This window comes from Lissotriton helveticus, chromosome 2_1, assembly GCF_964261635.1.
Source record: "Lissotriton helveticus chromosome 2_1, aLisHel1.1, whole genome shotgun sequence".
Classification (NCBI taxonomy): Eukaryota; Metazoa; Chordata; class Amphibia; order Caudata; family Salamandridae; genus Lissotriton; species Lissotriton helveticus.
In genome coordinates, this window is record NC_136059.1 from 1698157069 (window position 1) to 1698177883 (window position 20815).

A 20815-nucleotide genomic window follows, 5' to 3' on the forward strand; every position below is an offset into this window, starting at 1 on the left:
CACCTGTACAGGCGCAGAACATTTCAATGCACCTTCCTTATCTCTGACAGGGTTTTGATCAGGACCCAAACACCTACCACCAGATCAACTGCTACACAGCAGTGTTTCACATCAAAATTATTCTTCATGCTTGCCTGTTTACTAACCAGCCCTGAAGCTATGTCATCTCTATTAAAGTGAACACTCCCACCTTTCCGTGACCATGACGGAAAAAATGCAGTATATACATTCCTACCTCTCAACAAAGAAAGAGGGGTCACACCAGTAGTACAATGCAGAACGTATTATAGGCCCAGACTTTTTGAATGATAAACGTACCAACATCCAAACCAAAAGTCAGAGCTGTCTGTACACCTTTTTGTGAATGAGCCAGTTGCCATGCAGGGACTGTGGCCAACCGCTGAAAATGGCTGACGCATGAGAGGAGAGCTTCTGGGCCCACCAATCCTGCCAAATCACCCACCTTACAATGCTGTTTGCCGGAATCCCGGAGGCAACATCTGATAACTGTGGAACTCCAGCACATCGAGGATGCAGCACCGGAGGTCGCCCAGCCGAATTGGCTGGGGAGGCGAGGCTGCTATTCAGGTGGGGAGAGGTGTGACTCCTGAGAAGAGAAACCGAGAAGGGAAACCGAAGGAGCCCAACACCCACCCCCCCATGGACAGACAAAAGGTTAGAGCGGGATCTGGTCTCACTCCAGGGGCCAGAGGAGAAAGAGTTACTGGTATGCGGGCTGGAGCGATGGAGGGCCGCTGACAACTGGGCCCTACTTACCAGAACCTGATGCACGGGTTGGCACCACAGAGAGCTGCATCCACATTTGGCCTATGATAGCGAGGCCCGACTGCAGGGCGGAACGAGACTGGTACCAGGTTAATCTGAAGAGCAGTGCGCAGGGCGCGGTCCGCCCCTGGGCAGCTTTCACCAGCCTGTGTGTGTCAGGCCCTGCACTCTGAACAACGAAACTGAGGTGAGCGCCATGAGAGCGTGTGGGGAAGCCGGCTGACTCTGCGAGAGCTCGCTTCATACCCTTCTTTTTTTTTCCACCCACGGGGTGACTGTGTCTTCAGCCCTCCGTGTTGTCGGACCCTTTTTTTGCAGAGTGGTTGTGCTGCACGACCTGATAACGTGCAGACCCACGCACAGGAGAGTGGAGAGATTCTGCATACAGACCAGTCGGGCCAATGGGGGTCGATGAAAGTCCTTCCACACGGGGCAGACGCGTGACGCCGCCAGCTGCATGGGCCTGGGATGGGAAACCAGATAAGCACACAGAATTGCGACCTGGCGCTATCTGCTCCGCGCTGTATGCAGTTGTGAGGCGCTCCCTAGAGGGCTGTGTGGAGCCCTGAATGGCAGCGGCTACTCTACAGGACTGGATGGGCCCGAAATCCTTAACTATTGCCTCCTGGAGAACGGTGTAAGCACACTCCACTGGTCAAGGTGCTTTCCCAGGAATTACGCACCCCCGCGAGGTGGGTTGGGCTGGACGCAGCTGCAAAGAGGCCCCATTGTTGACATAACTTGCGTTGACCAGGGAATTAATAGAAGTGTGTGTGTCCACATGGAGCTGGTGGCGTTGCCCTGCCTCAGATTTCTACGCACAAGTGCCCCCCTAGAATTCAACCTTGCCCATCCCTCGGTACTCTGCTCTCAGAGTAGTCGTAAGAGAGGACCGGCGGAGTGAACAAACCGCTGCCCCCCCATTGGAAAGGATCCGTTCAAACTGTGTGGATAAGACTGACAGAGGTTGACAAACACCACAAAATGGGCCACACCAAGGGGATCCCAACCGAGCACTGGCTCACAGTGGGGTCACTAACTAGAGGAACCGAAGACTTCCTCCATCAACCACGTAGGATATTGTGCCTCCCATCATGGAATTCCCCTCCCCCCTGACAAGCTAGACCTCCTTCTCAAAGCAATCAGGGAGTCCCGGGCGCTCCTGGAGCAACAGCTGGGGCCCCCTACCATTGATGTGAGTCTTCTCAGAGCGGACCATAAGATTTGGCAGACAAGCTGAAAATCAATACAATGACTCTCTCTGACAGTGGCCCATGGCGTAAAGAACAAACAGAGGTTGCTGCCCGGCTTCAGTATCAGGTCACGGAGCTGCAGGAATTGGTCGAAGACGCTGAAGGATGCTCACGAAGGAACAACATGAGGATAATTGGTCTGCCTGAAAACTATGAAGGCAACAACCCCACTCTATTTATAGTACATTGGTTATAAACAGTTCTGGCCCCAGAAGGTCTTACTGAGATGTTTAGCTTTGGTTTTGCTAGCGTGGAAAGGGAACCACAGTTCCCACCAGAGGTCAGACACCTAGAGCGCAGGCCAATAGTGGTCCGGATCCTCAATTACAAAGACCGGGATATCCTACTCCGCAAGGCACAGTAAAAGCTCCAATCCAACTTGAGAATACCAGGATCACTCTATTCCCAGCCTTTACTATAAATGTCCTTCGTTAGCGAGCCTCTTACCAAGGAGTCAAGAAACACCTGCAGCAGCTCAATCTTAACCCCTTCCATGCTCATGACGAGCTCAGCTCGTCATGCAGTACAGTGCTCCTGTGCTCATGACGAGCTGAGCTCGTCATGGACAATAGGAAACAAGGATCTCCAGCACAGCAGGATAATCTCCCTAGCAGCCAAGGTGTTAAGTGCGCCCTACTACTTCTTGCTTGCCTCAAAATCATCCATGAGCACACAAGCAATTTCTTTGATGGCCCGAGGCGGCGTGAGCCTAGATTGAGGACACTTTTCAGGATCTAACAATTGTGGATGCTCACCTTTACACACTATGCTGCAAAGGCGTACTATAAACAGCGGTGCACAGAATGGGACGGTGATTTACCACCCACCCAGGAATAGATGCAGGAGGGTCAACAAGCAGTGCTTCAGTGTGCGGCCACTCTGCGAGAGACCGGGACACTACCCGAGGGCAAAACATCCTCAGACGGCACAACTCATACAGACTCTGAAAGCTGCCTTGAGCTATTTCCGACCATAACCCCACAATCAGTTAATGAACTACTAGGTTGAAAAGGCCACTGGAATGCTGATTGAGCTGAGGACTAAGTGGTAACACTTACTGATTTTTCCTACTTTCCTACAAAAATTATGCACAGGACATACCTGATGTGGCTGATGTATTGGCTGTGTTCCTTCAATGCTTGGGGGACCATGGCATGCAATATGATTATGCTTTGACACTAAGAGAGCATCAGGGGCAGGCTTCATACCACATGATACACATATCCTATGGGTGGCGGAGTTGGTGAGTCTCGGATCCGGGGCCCCTCAGCATAGGTTATGTCCTAAGGCCACACAAGATGATGCAGTTGGTCACTTCATCTGTTATGACCCCACAGGCTAACACACCTAGACCACTCCAGTTGTTGAGTAACAATGTTTGTTTGGTCAAACACAGTTTTCAAGTTGGACCGTGTATTGGGGAATTCGATGTTCATAGTTTGGGGCAGCAAGATGGATGTACCTTGAGTAACTACTCTTACACAGGTGACCGAGTTGGTAGTGCGTGTGAACACTATCCATATCATGTATGGTTCATATGATTACGATACACCACACCGGAATGTTAGGGGGATGGGCTCTGTCCGTAAGCACCATCGAATGTATACCCAACTGTGCAAAAGTCCTAAATAGTTTTTCTATAAAAGACGCACCTGACATCCATAGAAGCCCACAAGCTCTGGAAGAAATGGCGAAGACAGATATTCCACACCGCATACTCTGTGTTTGCAAGGGGGACAGCATTGAGGATCAAAGCAGGAGTACCTTTTGAGGCACTAGACACACAAGTGAACACTAATGGTAGTTACACACTAATCCGGGGCAAACTGGGTGGTACACCAGTAGTACTGTGTAGCCTCTACACTCCAAATACAGACAATACACCTTCCTGACTCTAGACCGTGCAGAACTGCTAAACTAGACAATGTACTCATGGATGCTCAACTGTGACTATAATGCAGTATTAGACATACACCTGGCCCGCTCACACCACCCCTTGCCAGGCACCGCAACAGTCCAACAAGCTAAGGCCCTCTTATCCTTGGTTCAGGGTTGGTCGCTGACAGATGCATGGTGCAGTAAGAATGCGGGAATTTGGTAATATTCATTTTACTGCTCAACACATATACTACATACACGGATTGACCATATACTATGTTCCCCTACACTACTGACACAAGTCACTCACACTATTTACCTGGGAAAGACGCTGTCTGACCATAATTCTTTGGAGCTCACTATGTCCTGGGGACGTGTGCCCACACCTGTCCCACCTTAGAAGCGAAACCCCCACTTACTGGAGGATGGGGTCTTCTGCGCTCACATGGCCACCACTACTAACACATACTTTACAATTCATACAAATACATCCTCTTCACCCCAAATAGAGTGGGAGGCCTTCAAAGTGGTAGCAAGAGGGGCGATGATTAGCTCGGTTTTTGGAGCACGACAAACTATACTCCGTGACTTGAAGAGGGTGGATACAAGGTTGAACACACTGAAGCGGGACCCAGCAGAACGGCTAACTAAGCTCATACTTGCGAAACGCTGTATAACTAGACGATGTAAAACGGCGTTTCTGCCTACCCTGCTTGCCTGGAGGGAGGAGATGGAGAAGTGGGGATTGGCGGAAAGCGGAGCCATGCGATGGGAGGAACGCCGCTGACTGGAAAAAAAAGCCCATTGCCATGAACTGGGACCTCCTATTGGAGACCTTCAAAGTGCTAGAAATGGTCATAACCTAGTAAGATGCAACCGAGACACAGGGGACACGTATTGGCCCTTGCTCAAATTCTAATCCCGTACAGGACCGAAGCACCGGCGAAATCATGCAGCTGATTTCAGATGGAGACGAATGTAACCAAACTTTCTTGCCCACTCCCCCAGCACTACGTATCTGCAAACTTGCGCACATACACTCCATAATAGCAATAAGTGTAGACTTGACTGCTTACCCCTTTTCTTTTTCCTTTGTTTCACAATGATAGGCGCACCCGTCGGTTGGGAGGGGAGGGAGGGGCTTATTGACGTAGTTACCAACTAAGTAGGATTATTTCTTTAACATTGTTTGTATTATTCAGAAGCATACTGTTGGATTTTCAAACACCGCTATTCATGATACTGCAATTTATATGAGAGTTGTAACGCATGCATGCATACTTTGTAATTAAGTATTGTTGTATAGCATTTTAGGACCCTAGTGTAATTTTCCCGATTCATGCCCTTATATAGATATAAATCACCTTATCCTTATACAGGCATAGAAATCATAACCATATTTAGACGTAGCTCATGCAGTCCAAATACGGCATGGCTACTTCCACTAGTTCCGAAAATCCACAACGATTTCTTGGAAAACTCGGCTTCAGTAGCTAGGGACTTCCCCTTGTTTGAATATTGATTTGTCCAATAACTCATGGAGTTTTCAAAGAACTGAGACTCTTTGATGACGTTATTATGCCCACCTTTACGTCAAACTCGGCACCTTCAAGGTATAAATATGCCCACACTTGCCTTAGTAAACACACAGTTGTTTGGAGCAGTTCGACTATCTACTTGCCCGACGCATCCTGCTACAGCAAGTGCCGAAAGAAGCCGACCCACCAGCAGACGCACTGAGAGAGACGCTGTCTTTTCTCTTCCCGAGAAATCAAGCTCCAGTGTTTCCAAGCTACCCTTGCAGGTTGTTGGGAAATCGAGTCCTGAGCCTGACTTTCTTCAATCTAAACCAAGGTACGGAGCTGATTAGACCCTAAGAGAAATCTTGGATAGATTCTTGGCAAAGAATACTAGATTTGTGCTACACCTCACTTATTTCTTCCCTCATAATAGACTTAGGTTAGGTACATCGGGGTAGGCGTATTTTAGAAGCACCAGTTGAGTACTTTTTTAGCCTTTGTTATTTATGTATGTATTTATCTATTGTCTAGGAACCATACAATGCTCTTACAGTATTATGTTATTCTACTCTTCTTACTGTACGCATTATACTTTGCAACCAGTATAACGATTGTAGCAGTTCATTTCTTCTGCTTGAGAAGGAAGACTGTTCAATAAATACTTTTTTATTGAAAATGCCCGTCTATCTATTTCTCTGCACCTCTGGTGAAACGAAGCATGCACGAATGGCTGAGTAAATTATCTATCTATTGTTTCCACGACTCTGAAGATTAGTTTTATCTTGGGGAAACAAAGTTGTCATGTTTATGCGGTTGTCAGAAACTAAATCCCTTCTTGTGAACTCGAGAAAGTTTCTAGTGACCTCTGAGCTACCTGGCACTCACAATTAAGTCTAATATATTCGATAGAGACCTAGTAGACATAAGTCATACGTCATATCTATAGGATATACTATTCCAATGCGCAGAGCCTATTGGGAATATAGGAACTACACCACAGTATCATTTCATCTTGTATCTAGAAAGTATTGGACACATTATTATATCCGCATCTTGTTTTCTGGAAAACCTAATAAAAGTTGTTATAAAAAGTTATAAAAAGAATAAATTGCCAGTTGCCTCGCTTAAGTAGGCCATTAGAGGATGGTGAGTACAGAACTACCTTGAGTTGTTTGATATCCATACTGGCCAAAAAACCCTTCATGCGGTCAGACACAAAATTATTACCATTGTCCTTAACCACAACTTTAGGTGCACCTTCCAATCCAAATGCATGTTTAAAGAAGTTGACAACTATTACGATTTCGGGTGACTCTACAAATGCATGATACATCTATTTAGAAAAATATGGAATATCTCATGTTGCTGGGTAATAAGGAATAGAGACCCCTTCAATGCTTAGCGGATAAAAGACCGCAAGTGCTGACATCTACAGTGATAATGGAGGGACATTTCTCACAGAACGCACTTAGAGCTGGAGCTGTTACAATTAAGTCTTTAACAGTCTCAAAGGCTCTCTCCAATTCATCTGACCATATGAATTTCTGCCCGATTCTAATTAACATTCTTATAGATTCAACATCCAATCATAGCCAGGGACAAAGCGTGCTTAGTATTCGGCAAGTCCAAGGAATGATCGCAAGGCATCCCTGTCCACTGGTGCCTTAGCTTCCTTGATTACCCTAATAAGTGGATTTTTTGATTTTATACCATTACAAGACACAGTATGCTCTAGATATTCAAGCTCATTAGTGGCAAATTTACATTTCTTACGATGTATCGTCATGCAGTGTTGCATTAAAGTAGAGAAAAATTTATGCAAGATATTGTTATGTTCATTCAGATCTTTAGCAAAAATCAACATGTCATCTTGATACACCTGCACACAAGCAATGCTCCCAAACAAATTATCCATAACTTTTTGGAACACGCAGGCGGCAATGCTGGAAAAAAATGTAGCCTCGGAAATCTGTAAGCTCCGAAAGGAGTCACAAACATTGTTCAATCCTGAGAATCTGTGCTAAAGGCGACCTGATGGTAAGCTGACCTCCAATCAACAGTGGAAAACCACTTGGCTCCCGCCACACTGACCAACAGATCCTGAATTTTAGGGAGTTGGTGGCATTCCACTACAATATTCTTATTGAGAGCACACAAGTCAGCACATAACTTGACTTCACCCAATTTTTTGCGTGCTTCCAAAATGGGCGCCACCCACTGAGAAGAATCCATAGATTGAATGATACCTTAGGATAACAAATTATCAGGGATAACAAATCATCAAGCGTGTTCTTCAACTCCTTCCTTATACATAAAGGTACTGGGTGGACTTTATGAGCTATAGCTTGGGCATTAGGACAAATTAATTTGATGTTCAAACCCCTTGACTTTGCCTACATGTGTGTTAAACAGTGGTTTGAAATCAGCCAAAACATTCTCAACAGTCTCTTGTATTTAACCACAAATGACACTTGAACATCTCCAACCTTTACAAGGTTGTCAGAACCTGGGATTAAATAGAAGCCCATTTTGGCAAGGTCCTGCCTCCCTATAAGACTTTTGCCTTAAACTGCAACGTACATTTCACTTTAGTGTCTCTCTACCCAAACAAGACATGTTGGTTTTGTTGTAGCCGAGCATATCGATATCCTTCTCTTAGAACGCTTTGGGATTGGCATCTGTGGAGAACAAGGTGCACTTAGAGCCCCAAGAATCGTGAAATGTGGTATCTCTCAGAATGGTGATGGGTAAACCTGAATCAGCCATGACCATCAACGACACATTACCAATGCTAGCTCCACATGTTGGTCCTTTCACAGGCGTGGATTGATTGGTACAGTCCAACATGAGAACATCATTGTTTAAGGAATCTGTCCACATATCAACATCCACATCAACACTCCCAATCTTCATAGGTTGTTTCGCACTCCTGCACACACTTTCAATGTGACCACTTTTTTTTACATGACAAACATTGCCTGCCAATGGCAGGACAGCTAGGAAAGTTACTGAGATGAGTTTTTGACCCACACCTATAGCAAGAACCAAAAACATTCTTGCCAGTGTTTCTAAACTGCTTCCCTTTATTTTTAACAGCACAAGCAGACTCCGAAAAACCATCACTAAGAACTACAATTTTGACACTAGGTTCAGGATGCAGCACTTTGCAAGAAATTAGTGATCTCTTGATGCTCTTGGCAAAGTCAACAACTTCTTGCAAAGTTAGATTCCTGCAACTCCGTAATCTTTCCTGAATTCTCCTCGAATAACAGTTAAATACAAACTGATCACAAATACAAGTGTCTAGGTTAGGACCAAATTTGCACTTTGTAGCAAGAACTCTAAGGGCTGATACGAATTCTTCCATGTTCTCCCCTGGTTGTTGTTTACGGTTGCAGAAGCTGTGATATTCAAGCATGATGTTAGGCTCGTCCGAGAATCGTTTTCACAACCTAGCAATAGCTTGCAAAAAACTATAAACATTCTTCTGACCATCTCCAGATGGCACATGTGGTAAACTGTCGAAAACTTGCTGGGCAGCACGCCCAATGCTTCAAATAAGAAGGCAAATTTGTGCGCAGGGCTGTACCCATTGGCATCTAGGTCAACCAAATGATTTTTAAATAACCTAAACGACTCAATCCATTTAATGAATGGATTACCAGGTTGAGCTAGGAAAGGAGGCGCTGTGTAATGTGCTGTGTTATGGCCATGACAAGTGCTCAGTAAATATGCAAATAAAAACACAGTATAATTGAACAATAGCTAAAAAAAACTGAATCAAATTGTTAAAAATTAGCCTCAAATGTAACTTTCTAACAAGAATCCAAACCATCAAAAACATATGCAGGAACTAGCAGTAAGCTGTGAGAAACTGCAATTATAAATGAAGAAATACACCCAAAATGGTTGCCACTTGGAAATGCGAAGATGTCCTGGCCTCTGCAATAAATTTAAATGAAGGAACCGAATCAAAGATGGCTTCCGGTGAAAACACAATGATATCACCACCTGAATGTTGAAACTGGAAGAAGCAGCCTGATCCAAGATGGCTGCCAAATGGAAGAGCGGTGAAGGAGAGGCGTGGATGGGCCAGTGCAAGAGCCAATCTGTGAGCGCGCTGAATGAGGGGCTCAACAAAGCACCTCAGGCCCAATCAAATAACGTGTAAGTTCACAACCCAGTTACCTTGCAGAAGCACAGAAAGTAACTGGATGTCGGGTGCCGCCATCAAGCTCCAATGCGCAGTAGACAAAATCCTCAGGTGGACCTGGGGTGAAACGAAAGTGCAGCGGGTCGTGGAATACCCAAAAGTCAGTGGATCCGAGAAAATAACCCCAAGCATCTCCAAATGTTGTACTAAGGGAATGTCCACAAAGCGTAGCACTGAAGAGGTTAGTTTATTGCAAATACCAATAGACCCACAACGTGACATGTCCAGATGGTATGGATCCCAACCGCTCTCTGGCAGAAGGCTGGAATCCCTACAGACCGTTGATGTTGCATGTGTGGACAACTTAAATCACAACATTAAAGTACGCGTACACATACATGCATGCAATGCCTTGACAACAGTACAGTGCACTTACCACAATACCATAGGCATGTCTACAACTGAGTTAAATGCAATGATCTCATCCTTTCCCATGGAGAGATCATTATGGCATTCAGTTTAGCATTTCTCCTATCTATACAATAAAAGCTTCTTCTCGCAAATGGTGACACTTTCACTTGGATTCCTTAGCGATCACCTACTAAAATAAGTCACAATTCTAGATCATTCTGGTCCTGACTAGCTTTTAGAAACCCTCATGAATTCAATTATTTCTGTACTCAGCCATACCTTATACATTCAGAAACCTAAAACTAACATTAAACATCCACTCAGCCAATTATGGAACCCTTGATTTTCAGAAAACTGAAAGAATTAAAATTAGATATCTGGCATTCAGATTGATGCTGGATCAAATACTACTGACCTAGTAAAAGTACACAATTATATTGTGTTAATGACCATTTACAAGATCAGAATTAGAGAAGCAGAGAAAATCTATTTTATGGCCTGAATCCTGCTTTCCCCCAAACCTTTCCAAATAACTTTTCAGATGTTATTTGAACTGAAGTCTCCAATATTATCCTGAACTTTATTTCAGCACTCAGCAACTATACAATGATCTTGCTGCCTATTTACCTAATAAAATAAACTCAATTCTTAAAAACCTTTTGACTGAGACCATTCTTACTCCTGATAATCTATCTCCAGGTCCTGGTCTGACCAACCTTTGGTCACTCTCACTACTTTTAATGCAATAGATTCAGAAACTCTTGACACCACAATAACTTCATGCTGCCTACTGATTCCTCCTTTATCTCTTCCCAGTCAAAATGACAAACTGCTATATCCTGTAGTTAAGGTCATTTAATAGAATTTCTCCCCGTAGAAGAACATTGTATCCAAGGCCTGGAATACAGTTGTGAAGGCTCTCTTTAGAAAAACCTTTTCTAGAGCAACAGGACCTCCACATTTTGAGACCAATCTTCCAACTGTGTTTCTTGGGAAAGGAAGTGGAAAAGGTGGTCTTTCAACAACTTCAAACATTTGTAGAAGGATATATGCAGGTAAGCCCTTTTCAGACAGGCTTCAGGTCAGGCAAATTAGTTGTATCAGTTCTGGGGCCACTTCATAGACAATGTAACCATTGGAGCTCGGGTACTGTTAGACATATTAGCTGCTTTTGATAATATTGATCCCTCGATATTAGTAATTAATACTATCTAGAAAGAATTGTTATCAACTCGATACCCTCCATCCTTTCTGATTGTTAACTGATTATATCCTTATCTCAGTTCACATCAACCTTTAAATATTTGACCTACACGGGGTTCTGTCTTGTCCCCCACTGTTGTTCATTTTATACATGCAACCCCTGGCTGTTGTGCTTGAGTAACTGGGGGCCTATATGCTGATAATGCCCACACTTTATTGAGTATGTGAATTCAGCGCACAGAAATTAACGCCACCTTCCTGACCAACTGCCATGTTGATGGATGTCAACACATTTTTAAAAGATTTATTCCTCAAAAACTAAGGTTCACCTTATTCTCCCTTGTCTCGTTATACCACATTGTGACTTGAAACTGTGAAATCTCTCCCATCTCCAAATTCAGATTCTACTGGGAACTCTGGTTTAAGAAACTGCAGGTCAAACTTAATCAGTTGCAGAAACTAAGGGTGGATGCGTGTGGAGCTCCTGTGCTGGCAGCCTACTATTGTTTTTATTTTTGGGGAGCTGAGAGAAATCATTAAAATTTACTCTTCTACTCAGCCTGATCCAATTTTATTCTATCACTAGTCACATATTTGCACTGCTTTTTTCAGTTGTCCCCTCACACTGCCCACTAGGTGTAAACAAGGGTTTTCCGGCTCTCACAGTCCGCTTACATCTTTGTGACTATGATTACACCAACTCCTGGGTAAGGAGAACCCATATGATGTAAAAGTGGCGGTACAGATCGAGAACTGATCGGAATATTCTCACCTACCCTTGGGTTTGTCTTTCCCAGTTGATTAATCACGTGCATTTTGTTACATCTTATCACGTGGTGTTGTTCAATGATTTAATTCACAATACTTGCTTTTGTCATGTCAAGGGTTCTTGATGAATTGAGTTTCTCTTTCTTGGTCTGACTCCTAGATACTCTATATGTAATTTTATAAGTATAGACACACATCGATTAGCTGTTGACTGCCCACCCCCAAGTTTATCCCATCTATAAAAAAAAAAGGGGAAATAACAGGAATAATAAACCGATTAAAACTTGCCTGAGGCTGGGCAGCAGGGAAGGCGTTATGATGAAGTTTTTAAACGGGCACTGTGTGAAGCTGGACAGATCACTGGTAATGCCCATGTCTTTGTGTGAAGTTTCAATTAGGATGCAGGGGCTAACGCCTCCGGATATCAGGGGGACCAGCAGCTCTGCAAAGAAAACAAATATCACTATGGTGGTTCGACGCTGCGCGCTTATATGTTTCAACCTTGGTGATAATAAAGCAGCAACTAGAAGCCACCCTCCGCATCCATTCTAGAAAGGTTTAGTCAACTGGTGCTCCCAGAACAAATGCCAACAAGGGAGGGGCTGCAATCCGACGCGGTAGAGAGTGCCGAAGTATCCGTGGTAGAGCAAGACCAAAGTCACACCATGCAGGTCAGGAGGGAGCTGAGCAGTGTGATCTTGTGTTCAGACCGGATGTATACCCACGGGGAGAACCTCTTTCATTGCCTGCTGGAGGCGTTTATGAAATTTAATGGAGTTTTTTTTATGTGCCTGGTGGTGTTTCTATGCAGAGCGTTACTATCAACAGTGCAACAGGCGCAGCGTCACCAGAGCCTTGAGGGCCTAATGAACCCCAAACATGGCCGCATTTTACTATTCACCCAAGGTGCAAGCAAAGGCCTCCATTTCCTTGCATTCGGTGCCCAAGCCTGGTTCGAGCTGAAATGGACTGCGGGCTGTGATTGGCCCGAGATTCCCTTACACAGCGAAAGGCAGCATGAGGTACTGGATGTCCCCTTAGAAGAAGAAATGTACCACTGATAGTGGAAAATCAGATGATCAGTTACACAGGGGTTCTTCTCAGGGATCCAGCTGTGCCATGTGGATTTCATCACATCAATAAATGGATCAATGTTAGATACGTCGGTGTATAGGTGTCAGCTGGAGAGATTGCAAGGGAATTTCTGCTGATGGGATGGATACTGTTATGGAAGTGGTTAAGTTGAGGCGGTGCTTGTGTGTGCGACCCAGCCCCCCTCATATTTTAGGAATAGTACTTATTATTTTAATTGTTAGATTTTAACCCAAACCAAGAGAGAGAAAAGTAGCAAAGAGATAAAGAACGGGAAAAACACTAACAAAAAGAGGGGACTTAATGTGGCGCTTCGGCCGACTTTGGAACTGGGACACCAGGTTCTAGTCTTGGAGTTCCCTCAACATCCTGGGATTGTGGGCAAATCACTTAACGTCCCGGTGGCCTGTGCCTGAACAGACAGAACAAAATCAATGTGTCCTTGTGTAATGTAAAGGGTGCTTGTGTAAGGCGCTCCTATAACGATGGGTACAGATTGGGCAATATAAAACTGCAAAAAGAAAAAAAGGGATGAAAACAAGTCAGTGACAAAAAGGGGCAGGGAGAGTATGTCAGTGGAAGAAAGAGACAGAGGTGAAATATAACCTTAATATTTGGCAACGCCCGACATTAGCGATCGCACCAGTAGATTTCTGAGGAAATTTGGGTGCCGACAGAGAATATTCTTCTAAAAATTAGGCACAGCCTGTAGACGCAATTAGGCATTAACAGCTAGCTCCAAGAGGCCACTAGAATCAACCGTAAGTTTCTCCACAAGAGATCAGTATATGTCCAAACACATCCTGCAGCAGCGCTGGGATCAAAGCGAAATTAACTGTAACTGGTCAATGGCATTTTCACCTGGATGAATATAGATCTGACGTTTCAATACAGTTAGATCCAGCCTGTAATCTGATCTCACGTGAAAGAAAGGGCGCACCAGTGAAATTAGGACAGTTTGCGATTCAATGTGCACATTGTATGTAAAGTGATCAGGTTATAATGTGCGCGAAAACTGTGTTTTATATCGTTCACATCAGCCGAGCATCCAGGCTCTTCATCAGCAGGAGGTGTCCACTTGGGGGCCTAAATTAAGGACCGTTAAACTTTTTTGAAACGAGACTGGATTTGCACCAAAATATGCCGGGACTGGAGTGTATAAAAAGTGTACTTTTCGCTCTGCTGCCGCTGTCTGTGTTACAGGCATTGCCTACAGACGGTTCGAGTTCAGGTCTTATATATGAGGACGGACATCTCGGGACGTGCCCTGGGATTCAAACACAGAACCTGAGCGGTATGTGCTATTGAACAAGGCACGGACTGATGCTAGGGGCGCAAAAAATCGGCAGCCTATTAGCTTCCCATAACCACCCGGTGTGACCGAGAGTGCACCCTTGAACGGGGCCAAGGAGCGGACACCAAAACTCCAATGGCAAGCAGACAATACCTATGTAAAGCCATGTTTCAAACCGCTAATCTCACCGGTCAGGCGGCATGCTCGCGTAATGCCCGAGGAAAATGCAGTGTGGTGCCGTTTATTAAAACCACTTGTGAAGCCAACCGAAGTGGCAGCAGGAATGCTGAAGCACACAGATAAACAAAAGTCCAAGAAGCAATGTGCTAAGCGTGCCATGCTGCAACTTACTCTTCTTGCGTTTTGTGCGAAACCAGCCGCTTCACCAGAAATGTAACTTTAAATATATTCATCACAGACATGCATGTCGTCCCTTTGTTCGATAAATGCGGTAGCAATGTGGGGCCGTTAATCCAACTGTTTGTCAAGCTGACAAAAGTGGTGGCAGGATTACATAAATGCGCAGGCAAAGTGAGTTAAAGAAAAAAAACTTGCGGTTGCGAGGTCGGAACCCCCTGTGCTTGATTTTGTCCTGTTTCCTTTCCCTGCTTGTGCTGTATCTGCCTTCCACCGTTCTATACTCATGTGTTCTGGACAGGATAAGACAGGTCTGGCAAAATATAGTGCGAACTCACCGAGCCAATCCCAGGAGAAAACAAGCATTTACAAATGCAATAGGACTCGTAATTACATGAGACCTATTGCATTGTAAACAAAAGTGCGGGTGTCCAAGGACTACGAGCTGGAGTGAGGGGGGGGGAAGGGGGCTGAGAAGTCACAGACTTTGCGAGGGAACAGAGGGAAGCAGGGGAACAAAAGTGTTTTTAACCTGTTTACTGCGTTGCCAATTCCGCCGCGGTGCGGGGCGTTCCATTGAGTGGGCGGGGCCGCGCCGGCCAACGGACGTGCGCAGCACTACCGAGGTAGTGTTTGCGAAGGCCATTGGCCGACTGGCGCACTTAACGGGTTAAAGTAAAGGGGCCAATAGGAGAAAAATAACAACATAGCTGTCAAGAGGAGGGACTAACAAACCAAAAACAAATGAGAGTGCTGCAAAAACAATTTAAGCCAATGAAAAAGATGCATGGAAAGTGGGCGAAGCTTCCCCCCACTATACTGTATACTGCATGCCTCACAAAGCGATCAGCGCATTGCGCGACCTAAAAAGGGCACTTTCCTACAGCATTGAATAATGGTTGTGTCCTGGAGTGTATGCGCTAGGCAGTGTCATTCTGGGTAGTAACGCCACTGTCTCTAATTGGGCGGGTTGCATTGATAAAAGTTTGCTTCTCCCCGGATAGCTGTATGTATTCAGGGAGTTAAGTGTTTTCTCCCAAGATGTGTTTCCGGTTATTGATCATGCCTTGATTTAGATAATCTGTTTCTTTCTTCTCCTTTTTAAAAAAGCCTTGTGAGAGACGTTTCTGATTGCCTTACGTTGAATTAGTGACTATATTGCTTAATTGGCACCATTTTAAAAATTAATTTAAATGAGATTTGGCCAATTTTAACCTCTTATTGGGCTGCAATGACAGTTTAAAATACGCTTAATGGGGCACTCTCAGAACTATTCCCCATCGAACAGGGGACGAGACAGGGCTGCCCCCTCTCACCGCTCCTATTCGCCCTAGTTGTGGAAATAAAATCTATAATTATGCCCCTTCGCTGCCCTCTGCGCGATCTAATTATGCCCCTTTGCGCGATTAATAATTGCCCACATTAAAAGCCGGCACCATTTTGTTTTTAATTCACCCTTTGGTGTCCCAAGACCCTGAGTACGAGCACGACACCCCTGCACCCGGCCTTCCTCATTTTCACCATCTGTCTCTGTGGTTTCTGTCAAGTCCTAGAAACCAGTACATGAGTTCCTGCTCCCCCGCAGAGATGGTTCATGTTTCTGACATGAAGCACAAGCACAAACCCCCAAATGAGGAAGCCTCCCCCTTCCAACTGTCAGACTATTTCACATCGCAAGTCCCCTCACGAAGCCTAAGACACGCCCCCATTTCTTCACACTCTGCTCCTCTTGCTGATCTTTGTTCCTCTATCTGCCACGACCTGTTTGTTCCTCTATTTTGCCTCGTGACCAAGACTGTATAAATATTCTGCTGTTGAAAATAAAGACACCCCCACTTCAAGAGAGGGACTTGAAAGATTGCTCCTGTGCCCGCTTGGTGCTGGAAGCGCTCCCCTTAACTCGAGTTATTGGTCTTCTCACCACAGACTCCTCGCTTTGCATTGACAAAAAATTATGATTTATTAAGCATAGAAATTCAGAAATGAGGTAATAAGTAAATTTAATTTACCACATTAATTGGCGCCCGAATAGGTACCTTCCCTTTCCCCCACGCGCTGGCGATATTGGACCCGGTACTGTCCCCTCCTGACCGTTGACGGACTTCAAAAGTGCACAACGCGGGGAATTCCCGCTAACTCCCTCGAGGCGAAGAGGGGGACCGACTGCGGCCCAGCTTCCACACGATGCTCTGTCCATCACCACCCCCTTTTCTGAATCATTTTGGCCACTATAGGAGTGGAAGGGTATGCTCAGACATGAGTCCCTTGCTCACTGCACCATCAGGATTCAAGCAAGCCGGGCCGAAGACGGCTGTAATGCCAGAAACCGGTCCCCGGAAACTTGTTTCCTTTCCAGTAAAGAATTGGCTTGGTAGTTTGGTCCGCCCTGTTCCCATGATGCACTGGGCCAAGGACAGACTAATTTGCATGTAGCCAGGTTCTGAACTGGGATGGTGCAGTGAGCTAAAAAACGGTGATGGATCAAGCCCTGATCTTTTGACTGGGTAGGAGTGTTCTGCTTAATTCAGATGCTCTGTCCATCACCACCCCCTTTTCTGAATCGTTTTGGCCACTATAGGAGTGGAAGGGTATGCTCAGACATGAGTCCCTTGCTCACTGCACCATCAGGATTCAAGCAAGCCGGGCCGAAGACGGCTGTAATGCCAGAAACCGGTCCCCGGAAACTTGTTTCCTTTCCAGTAAAGAATTGGCTTGGTAGTTTGGTCCGCCCTGTTCCCATGATGCACTGGGCCAGGGACAGACTAATTTGCATGTAGCCAGGTTCTGAACTGGGATGGTGCAGTGAGCTAAAAAACGGTGATGGATCAAGCCCTGATCTTTTGACTGGGTAGGAGTGTTCTGCTTAATTCAGATGCTCTGTCCATCACCACCCCCTTTTCTGAATCGTTTTGGCCACTATAGGAGTGGAAGGGTATGCTCAGACATGAGTCCCTTGCTCACTGCACCATCAGGATTCAAGCAAGCCGGGCCGAAGACGGCTGTAATGCCAGAAACCGGTCCCCGGAAACTTGTTTCCTTTCCAGTAAAGAATTGGCTTGGTAGTTTGGTCCGCCCTGTTCCCATGATGCACTGGGCCAGGGACAGACTAATTTGCATGTAGCCAGGTTCTGAACTGGGATGGTGCAGTGAGCTAAAAAACGGTGATGGATCAAGCCCTGATCTTTTGACTGGGTAGGAGTGTTCTGCTTAATTCAGATGCTCTGTCCATCACCACCCCCTTTTCTGAATCGTTTTGGCCACTATAGGAGTGGAAGGGTATGCTCAGACATGAGTCCTTGCTCACTGCACCATCAGGATTCAAGCAAGCCGGGCCGAAGACGGCTGTAATGCCAGAAACCGGTCCCCGGAAACTTGTTTCCTTTCCAGTAAAGAATTGGCTTGGTAGTTTGGTCCGCCCTGTTCCCATGATGCACTGGGCCAGGGACAGACTAATTTGCATGTAGCCAGGTTCTGAACTGGGATGGTGCAGTGAGCTAAAAAACGGTGATGGATCAAGCCCTGATCTTTTGACTGGGTAGGAGTGTTCTGCTTAATTCAGATGCTCTGTCCATCACCACCCCCTTTTCTGAATCGTTTTGGCCACTATAGGAGTGGAAGGGTATGCTCAGACATGAGTCCCTTGCTCACTGCACCATCAGGATTCAAGCAAGCCGGGCCGAAGACGGCTGTAATGCCAGAAACCGGTCCCCGGAAACTTGTTTCCTTTCCAGTAAAGAATTGGCTTGGTAGTTTGGTCCGCCCTGTTCCCATGATGCACTGGGCCAGGGACAGACTAATTTGCATGTAGCCAGGTTCTGAACTGGGATGGTGCAGTGAGCTAAAAAACGGTGATGGATCAAGCCCTGATCTTTTGACTGGGTAGGAGTGTTCTGCTTAATTCAGATGCTCTGTCCATCACCACCCCCTTTTCTGAATCGTTTTGGCCACTATAGGAGTGGAAGGGTATGCTCAGACATGAGTCCCTTGCTCACTGCACCATCAGGATTCAAGCAAGCCGGGCCGAAGACGGCTGTAATGCCAGAAACCGGTCCCCGGAAACTTGTTTCCTTTCCAGTAAAGAATTGGCTTGGTAGTTTGGTCCGCCCTGTTCCCATGATGCACTGGGCCAGGGACAGACTAATTTGCATGTAGCCAGGTTCTGAACTGGGATGGTGCAGTGAGCTAAAAAAACGGTGATGGATCAAGCCCTGATCTTTTGACTGGGTAGGAGTGTTCTGCTTAATTCAGATGCTCTGTCCATCACCACCCCCTTTTCTGAATCGTTTTGGCCACTATAGGAGTGGAAGGGTATGCTCAGACATGAGTCCCTTGCTCACTGCACCATCAGGATTCAAGCAAGCCGGGCCGAAGACGGCTGTAATGCCAGAAACCGGTCCCCGGAAACTTGTTTCCTTTCCAGTAAAGAATTGGCTTGGTAGTTTGGTCCGCCCTGTTCCCATGATGCACTGGGCCAGGGACAGACTAATTTGCATGTAGCCAGGTTCTGAACTGGGATGGTGCAGTGAGCTAAAAAACGGTGATGGATCAAGCCCTGATCTTTTGACTGGGTAGGAGTGTTCTGCTTAATTCAGATGCTCTGTCCATCACCACCCCCTTTTCTGAATCGTTTTGGCCACTATAGGAGTGGAAGGGTATGCTCAGACATGAGTCCCTTGCTCACTGCACCATCAGGATTCAAGCAAGCCGGGCCGAAGACGGCTGTAATGCCAGAAACCGGTCCCCGGAAACTTGTTTCCTTTCCAGTAAAGAATTGGCTTGGTAGTTTGGTCCGCCCTGTTCCCATGATGCACTGGGCCAGGGACAGACTAATTTGCATGTAGCCAGGTTCTGAACTGGGATGGTGCAGTGAGCTAAAAAACGGTGATGGATCAAGCCCTGATCTTTTGACTGGGTAGGAGTGTTCTGCTTAATTCAGATGCTCTGTCCATCACCACCCCCTTTTCTGAATCGTTTTGGCCACTATAGGAGTGGAAGGGTATGCTCAGACATGAGTCCCTTGCTCACTGCACCATCAGGATTCAAGCAAGCCGGGCCGAAGACGGCTGTAATGCCAGAAACCGGTCCCCGGAAACTTGTTTCCTTTCCAGTAAAGAATTGGCTTGGTAGTTTGGTCCGCCCTGTTCCCATGATGCACTGGGCCAGGGACAGACTAATTTGCATGTAGCCAGGTTCTGAACTGGGATGGTGCAGTGAGCTAAAAACGGTGATGGATCAAGCCCTGATCTTTTGACTGGGTAGGAGTGTTCTGCTTAATTCAGATGCTCTGTCCATCACCACCCCCTTTTCTGAATCGTTTTGGCCACTATAGGAGTGGAAGGGTATGCTCAGACATGAGTCCCTTGCTCACTGCACCATCAGGATTCAAGCAAGCCGGGCCGAAGACGGCTGTAATGCCAGAAACCGGTCCCCGGAAACTTGTTTCCTTTCCAGTAAAGAATTGGCTTGGTAGTTTGGTCCGCCCTGTTCCCATGATGCACTGGGCCAGGGACAGACTAATTTGCATGTAGCCAGGTTCTGAACTGGGATGGTGCAGTGAGCTAAAAACGGTGATGGATCAAGCCCTGATCTTTTGACTGGGTAGGAGTGTTCTGCTTAATTCAGATGCCCTGTCCATCACCACCCCCTTTTCTGAACCAGCTTACACACGAGGCGGTGAGGAAATAGCGGAACGTCCTGAACCAAAGCCCAACCTGCGAAGCAGACGAGTCCGAGGTTCTACAAATCCCACCTTGAAACTGCGCGCCGCGTTTTCCCAAAATCTTCAAGAGGCCTTCCAGTTATTTTTCGGTGAGTACTGCTGAAAAGTATAAAAACGAACCCACAGCTTTTGTGGGGGCGGTAAAGATACGCGTTTTGTTGGTTTCTCACCAATCTTTAGTGAGGACTACTAAAACTAGTATAAAAGACGGACTCACTACCTTGTGGGCACGGTAAAGATACATTTTTTGGGGGGTTTCTCACTTATTTTGCGAGGACTACTAAACTAGTATAAAAGACGGACTCACCTCTTTCGTGTGTACGGTAAAGATATTTGTTCTGTTTGTGTTTTTCTCACTTCTAAAATCTTTGAAAGTCTTGC

At 45.9% G+C, this 20815-nt stretch overlaps 1 protein-coding gene across 1 annotated transcript in view; it reads left to right on the top strand.

The window, feature by feature from the left end:
• Positions 1 to 20815, top strand: part of TMEM38B (transmembrane protein 38B) — a 376766-nt gene that overhangs the window by 225601 nt on the left and 130350 nt on the right. The gene's annotated exons all lie outside the window — the stretch shown is intronic.